This window comes from Dryas octopetala, chromosome 4 (genome assembly GCF_963921425.1).
Source record: "Dryas octopetala chromosome 4, drDryOcto1.1, whole genome shotgun sequence".
NCBI lineage: Eukaryota > Viridiplantae > Streptophyta > Magnoliopsida > Rosales > Rosaceae > Dryas > Dryas octopetala.
This window is the reverse complement of record NC_141369.1, coordinates 16,290,541-16,298,749: the sequence shown is the minus strand read 5'-3', so window position 1 is coordinate 16,298,749 and position 8,209 is coordinate 16,290,541. Positions and strand designations below refer to the sequence as shown.

Below are 8,209 nucleotides of genomic sequence, written 5' to 3'. Positions count from 1 at the left end.
GGATTTGAAATCCTGGAAACGGATGTTCTGCCAGTCATGTCTTGCTTCAGGCAAGAAAATGGTCTTCTGATGGTTAAACCGCTCTTCCAGAGCAACCCAAAGAGCTCGTGGATCCTCTTCAGCGAGGTACTCAACTTGGAGTGCTTCTTCCATATGCTTCCTAATGACGAGTAAGAAAGAGTTGGGTGTTAATTTTTGGTTGACTAGTACATGCAGTTTTTTATTTTTATTTTACTTCCTTTTTGTAGTTTGCTTTGGCTACACAACAGTCTAAAATAAATGGAATCAACACAACGTTACTACAATGGTCAAGAATCAAATCCTCCTCTACGAATCCCAAACACCTATATGGGCCTTTGTATGCCTTGTGTTTGGGCCAATAACTGATCAATAAAGCCACAACACTAATGTAACTAAAAAGTATCAACTGATTTTTGATTTGGTGATATTTCTCTATAATATTACCCATTAATTAATTGATGATTTAAACTCATGCATTTCTAAGCATGCATGCATGCATGAGAAGTAGTACAGAAAGGGACTCCCAGCTACTACGCAGAAGTTACTGCCAAGTCAGACAAGCTTCTTGGATGCATGTGCATGACTCAGACTCATTGACTTGGGTTGTCGTCTCTTGTAGAAATTAAGGAGCGCAATGTATACGTTAGTCTTTATTGACTTGGGTCATCTCTCGTTGGTTTTTTATATTTTTCTAAGTAGGGAGAAAATGGAAGGTTAAGGAGAATTTTTTTAAGGTTTATTACTCCATATTAGTAGATAATTAAATTTTTTATCATAAATATAGTCAATAATATATTTATGCTAAGGACAATTCGTAATTTCATACACATTAAGCACATCCATCAAGCTAAATTAGACCGTCGAATATTCAGCAGCTGTATTTGCATTTTGAATTGCATCTGCATCTACATCTACCGCTCAATAATTTTTCTTGATAATCTACTTAAATATTAATGTTTACTGGGTTGATTTGGTTTTTTTGTAGTGTGTTTTAGAGATTTATTAGTTGAAAATTTAAAATTAGTGTTTTGTTTAAGAATGTATAATATAGGTGCAATACTGCAATGTAATAAGTGTAGATGCAATTTACAAACGTAGATGCAGTAGCCGAGCGCTCGACAATTAATTTTGTCCTAGATCTTAATAATGCAACCGACTGTACATTCTACTAGGTAATTAAGTAAAGAGATAATTAGACTTAGATCGTTTAGAAAAACAGATTTTAGATGGAGATCGGGAGTGTTTTAAAATTTATAAGAAAATCATTTTAATTCATAATAAAGTCTTTCCCCGATTTGAAGAATATTTCCCTCTATTTGAAGGTATTTCCCTTCCTAGGGTGTAGAGTGAGTTTTGTAGAAGCTAAAGCCGTCAAAAAAGAAAAATAAAAGGATTTAATTAAAAACCCTAAATCACTATCGGTCTTAGTCTAAAAAAGATTCATAAAATGGACTGAACTCTAAGGAGGGTGCATTCAATTAGGATTTTAAATAACTTTGGTGGAATTAAAAAGTCTGGTGGTATTCAATCAAAACTTTTAAAGAGTTTATAAAAGTCTGGTGGTATTCAATCAATACTTTTAAAAAGTCTATTGTATTCAATTAAGATTTTTAGAGAGTCTATAAAACTGACATGGTATTCAAAAAGTCATTGACTTTATTAAATGATAGACTTTAAAAGACTTTCATAGACTTTGTAGTGTAAATTATGTTATATCAAAGTCAATAATTCTCTAGCGCTCCCCCTGCAGATTTCAAAGGATTTCAAATATTAAAAAGCTATTAAAAAAGTGATATTTATTTATTTTTTAAAGAGTGATGCTAAACCCCCTAATCTTATTTTTTCACCCACCTCTTAATTTATTTTTTTCTAATTACTATATCCTCTTATATTAATTTTCTTTTTCTCTTATATTTAGTTGACTCCTCATCCTGGGTTAGAACCAACAGCGTTGCCACAATGCAATGTAACAGCAAGATATTCAAACCAACCACTTCACAGTCTTTAAGTATTCAACAAAATCACAAGATTATATATTCATAATTTGAGAAATAATATTACCACCACATCATATAATGTTCTCAACCTATCAATTCAATTAGACAAATTCTAACAACTCGTTAAAACACAATATTTGACAATCTAACAACATAAAAACATAAAATTCAAAACACTTATAATAAATTATGGAACAAAATAATTTTGGTTCCTACAATTCTAGCCCCAACTTTTTATATTGTTTGCAATATTAGGACAATTTATAACACATGCATCTCGGTCTTGAAACTCATCCTCATTCCACTCACTCACGGAGGACAAAAAAATAAAAAACATATTGGAGAAATCTTAAAATAAATAATGAAAAATTATATCAAAGTTATTAGAAGTCTATGAGAAAAGTTAGGGAAACTCTAAATAGAATTCTGTCAAAGTTTTATGTGGAGTTTATGAAAGTCGTTAAAAATCCATCAACTCTACCAAAGTCAATGACTTTGAAAAACCCTACAAAAGTCCATTAAAATCTTAATTGAATACACCCCCATAAATTTCCCTTAAGTAAATTAGTAATATTAGCTTGAAAAATTAAAGGACCATTTTTTTAGAAAAGAGATTTAAGAGTACATTTAGAACCTCCCGACAATTATTAAAGCCACAAAGGCTAACTTGTGAAAGCCCAACCAAAGAAAGCCCAAACACAGGCATAAAAAGGCTCCAGCAACTGAACAGATCCCAAATATACAGATAAGGAAAAAGGAAGCCCAAACGACAGACAAAGGTAAAAAAAAAAAATCTTAAAAATCAAATTGGAATTGCAAAGCGATTTGTAATGAAATTAACTCTGCTATGGCAGCATTTTGGTGAAGACAAAAGGTTAATGAAAAGAATATCCATTGGAAAAACTGGGATACGCTAGGGAGATCAAAGAAAGAAGGAGGAATGGGATTTAGAAATTTGGAAGACTACAACTTGGCTTTGTTAGCAAATCAAGCCTGGAGAGTGGAGATTAATTCAAGAACCAGACTCTCTATGGGCCCGAACTTTAAAAGATATATACCTCCCTCAATGTGAATTTAGGCATGGTCTTTCAGGTGCTAAATGGCAAGTTATAAATGGGAGCTCCATTGCTATATGGAGAGATGTGTGGGTGCTTGGTACTAATGCTCCTATTTTGGATGCTTGACAAGGCTAAATTCTATTTCGATGACGATCTAGTTAAAGCAATTGAGGAGATTCCTATTTCATCTAGATTATAGGATGACAGATTTATTTGGCCTTTAGTAAAATCTGGTTGTTACTTAGTAAGAACAGGTTAATTATTACTTGAGCCACACTGAAAGAGACATTCCGAATGCAGTTCATTCCTACAATTCTCAGCAGATTGATAATCGAATTTGGAGTAAGATTTGGGGAGCAAATTCCTTACATATATAAGATCAAGCAGTTTCTTTGGAAAGCAGATTCCAACAATGTGGCTTGTAATGCAAACCTGCACAAAGAAAGGTAATTACTAACCCTCTTTGCCCCATCTGTCATAAATATCCTGGGTCTGTTGAACATATCCTGCTGTTATACAGCTGGGTGGAGGGAGTTTGGTTTGATTGCTTAGGTTATAAGATATATAAATAAGTTTGCAATTACCTCCTATGACTCTTGGTTGTTGCAAGTTCTAGAACATAGGAAATCTGCAACTTCTTTTGTTTTGTCTTGGATTTGCTTTATTTGTTAGGAACCTTGTGATTTTACTGTTACTCATTTACTCATTTACATTACAGTTTTACTATTGTAACTAGGATTGGGTCTTTTGGTTGTTATTGGGAGTGGGCCAGGTGGCACACGAGTTGTGGGTGGGAAGCCTTAAATTGTCTGATGGCTTTCCAAAGGAAAACAGTTTGTATTTTCTGGTTTACGAATATAACAGCAGTGACTCCATTGGAGCTCTGCTCCTTTCTTCTTCCTCTATCATCTCCACTCTTTTCTCAATTCTTTGCATAGTTAGGTTAAGGTTGAAAGAGGTTCACCATTTGGTATCAGAGCCAACCCGATCCTCTGTTCCCTTCCTTTTATGCCGCGCTATTTGACTCGACCTCGTAAAATGGAGACCCGTTTCACCACCATTGAAACCTCGGTTGGTACTCTCACCGCCGACCTCCAGGCCCTCCGCGATTCCATCCCTGACACGATCGATGACCGCCTCGCCCCTTACTTTGCCCAGCTTCGTCGCGATCTTGCTCGTGGTGGGGGTGGCGGCTCCGATGACGAGGCAGAGGTTGCGGCTGGTGGCCATTTTCGTTTTCGACGGCGTATCGATGCTGATGGGGGTGGAGGAGCTCAGCAACGTCACCAATGGCAGCCTCGGCTCGAATTTCCTCGATTCGCTGCCGGCGACGACCCGCTCGCCTGGATCTACAAGGCGGAGCAATTCTTCACCTTCTACAACACGCCGGAGCATCAGAAGGTGGTTACCATCTCCTTTAACCTTGAGCATGAAGCCTTGCAGTGGTTCAGGTGGATGAACTGCCTTGTCACCACGCCTCGTTGGGAGGACTTCATCGGGGCCTTTTGCAAGGAGTTTGGGCCTTCTGAATTTGATGATAGTGCCGAGGCACTGTTTAAGCTCAAGCAAACGGGTACTCTCAAGGACTATATCTATGAATTTCGTCGATTAGCTACTCGTACTAGAGATGTTGGACCTGTGTTGCTTAAGAGTTGCTTTCTGGGTGGTTTAAAAAATGAGTTGAAATTTGATGTTAAGCTATTTAAACCAGCCACTGTTCATGAGGCAATTTCCATTGCTGTCCAAATAGATACCAAGCTCACTGAATTGAAACCTGTTCCGCCCAAATCCAACCCCAATGTTAAAACCCAACCATTAGCTCTTCCAGCTCCACCAATCCACACGAATACAGCCACTAAATTTGGATCCAACACCCTTTCCAAGTTTGGTAATATACCCGTTAGAAAACTCACTCCAGAGGAGGTGCAAAACAAGAGGTCCAAAGGGCTTTGTTTCTACTGTGATGAGAAGTATACTAGGGGCCATCGGTGCAATCAAAAGCAGCTTCTCTTGCTTGATGTGAACTTTGATATTGAGGAAGGGGAATTTACAGATGAGGAGCTTGTGGTGGACAAGGGAAACACCACTGATTCTATGGGTACGTTGCAACATATGGAGTTAAGTGAGTGTGCATTTTATGGCACTGAAGCCAAACAGTCACTCAAAACCATAAAAGTGAAGGGAATGATTGGGAATTGTGCTGTGAGAGTGCTGTTAGATTCTGGGAGTACACATAATTTTGTGGACTCTAGGTTGGTTAAAAGAATGGGGTGGTTAGCTCACACAACCAATCAGTTTGAGGTCATGATTGCAGATGGTGGGAAAGTAAAAAGCAGTGGGTGTTTGAAGGCTTCTTTAGATATGGGGAGTTATACTTATGATGCTGAAATGTAAGTATTGCCTTTATGGGGTTGTGACGTAGTATTGGGAATCAAGTGGCTAGCCTCTGTAAGCCTAATTTTGTGGGATTTCCAACTCCTCACTATGGAGTTCACTGTGAATTCAATCCCATACCACTTGTCTAGTATTGATACTCAAGCCCCCTTAATTCAAGAAGCATCTCTACATCAGATTGAAAAGGAGTTAATGACTTCTAGTTTGGGCCTACTCTTGTATTCAATTGAGGCTGAAAAACTTGAGGCCAGTGATTTGAGCAGCAAGCAAATGGAGGAATTGCAGACTGTGTTACATTCTTTCGACGCAGTGTTTCAAACTCCATCTACATTGCCTCCCAGCAGGCCTCATGATCACAAAATACCCCTGGTTCATGGTGCGAAACCCCCAAGTATAAGGCCCTACCATTATGGACCATTACAAAAGACAGAGATTGAGAAAGCAGTCCAAGAATTGCTCAATTTCGGGTTTATAAGGCCTAGTCACAGTCCTTTCTCTTCACCCGTGCTGCTAGTTAAGAAAAAAGAAGGCACTTGGAGGATGTGCATGGACTATAGGGAGCTCAATCAACTCACAATCAAGGACAAGTACCCAATTCCTCTTATTGACGACTTGCTGGTTGAACTATTTGGTGCCCAATACTTCACCAAATTGGACTTGAGATCAGGCTATCACCAGATAAGAATGAGCTCTGAAGATATTGAAAAGACAGCCTTCAGAACTCATGAAGGACACTATGAATTTATGGTGATGCCATTTGGGCTTACCAATGCTCCAGTCACTTTCCAAAACTTGATGAATGATTTGTTTAAGCCCTATTTGAGGAAATTTCTTCTGGTATTTTTTGATGACATCCTAATCTATAGCAGCACTTGGGAGGATCATTTGAAACACCTTCAACAGGCTTTGCAAGTATTACAAGACAATCAGCTATATGTTAAGAAACAAAAATGTGCTTTCGGACAATGTAAAGTGGAGTATTTGGGCCATATAGTCTCCAGGGAAGGGGTTTCTGCTGATCCCTCCAAGCTCAAGGCCATTGTGGATTGGCCAGTACCTCGAAATGTGAAGGAATTGAGAGGTTTCTTAGGCCTCACTGGTTACTACAGAAAGTTTGTACCTGGTTATGGCAAAATTTGCCAACCATTGTACAAGCTCACTAAGAAGGATGGATTTCATTGGGATAATGAAGCTACAGAGGCGTTTCAGAAGCTCAAAGATATAATGGTATCCCCACAAGTTTTGGCTCTCCCTGATTTTAACATTCCCTTTACTTTGGAATGTGATGCTTCTGGGAATGGGATAGGAGCTGTGCTACAACAAAGGGGAAGGCCCATAGCATTTACAAGCCAAGCTCTTGGGCCTAGCTAGGAATCAAGCCCTTTCAGTCTATGAAAAAGAGCTGATTGCAATTGTCTCTGCAATCAGGAAATGGCAGAGTTATCTTCAAGGAAGACATTTTGTGATCAATACTGATCACAATAGTCTCAAGTTTTTTCTTAACACAGAGAGCAAACACACCCTTTCAGCAAAAATGGGCAGCCAAACTCTTGGGGTATGACTATGAAATCTAGTACAAACATGGTGTGGACAATGTGGTTGCTGATGCACTATCAAGAATGCAAGGGTCTGAACAGCTAGAAGAGTCTACAATTAAGCTCCAAGCCATATCTTACCCATATTTTGGATGGCTGGATGAATTGAGGAAGCATGTAGAGCAGGATGAGTGGATCCTTAATAAATTACAAGAGGTAGCTTCTTTGGATCCTAACCTTGATGATCAACCTAGGCTGAGAAAATTTCATGTGGATAATGGTTTTCTCAAGTATCAAGCTAGAGTGGTTCTCAGTCCATCTTCTCCATGGAGACACAAGGTTTTTGATGAACACCATTCGACTCCTACTGCAGGCCATCCAGGTGTGCTCAAAACATATCAGAGGCTGAAAAGAGGGTTTTATTGGCAGGGTATGAAGAATGATGTGAAGCAATGGGTAGCTGAATGTGCTATTTGCCAGCAAAACAAGTATGAAACAATCTCCCCTCCAGGTTTGCTGCAGCCTTTGCCAATCCCTGAGCATGTGTGGACTGATATAAGCATGGATTTTGTTGTAGGGTTACCACTAAGCAAGGGAAAAACAGTGATTTTGGTAGTGGTGGACAGGCTCACTAAATACGCTCACTTCATACGCTCACTAAATTGTAATGCAAACCTGCACAAAAGAAAGGTAATTACTAACCCTCTTTGCCCCATCTGTCATAAATATCCTGAGTCTGTTGAACATATCCTGCTGTTATACAGCTGGGTGGAGGGAGTTTGGTTTGATTGCTTAGGTTATAAGATATATAAATAAGTTTGCAATTACCTCCTATGACTCTTGGTTGTTGCAAGTTCTAGAACATAGGAAATCTGCAACTTCTTTTGTTTTGTCTTGGATTTGCTTTATTTCCTGGACAATCTGGAAGGTCAGGTGTAAGGCTGTGTTTCAAAAGATTATGCCTGATCCAGTGTAAGCTTTACAAGTGGCTGGCATGGCTGCCCTTGAGGATCTGTGTTGTGCTAAAAAGAAAGGTTTTGGGAATGTGGTGGTTGATTCTGATACACAAGAAGTGGTGTTTTCTGTGCAAGGAGTGCGAAAAGAGATTCGCTAGGAAATCTTAATTTGCTGCACTCATCCTTTGACTCAATTCACTGCTGACTTGGTAGCAAGAAGGAAGATGTCTCTTCTACATGGGATGAGA

General features: G+C 38.7%; 1 pseudogene; it reads left to right on the top strand.

The window, feature by feature from the left end:
* Positions 1-4,114: 4,114 nt before the first annotated feature.
* Positions 4,115-6,841, top strand: LOC147287361 (uncharacterized; annotated as a pseudogene).
* The last annotated feature ends 1,368 nt before the right edge of the window (positions 6,842-8,209 follow it).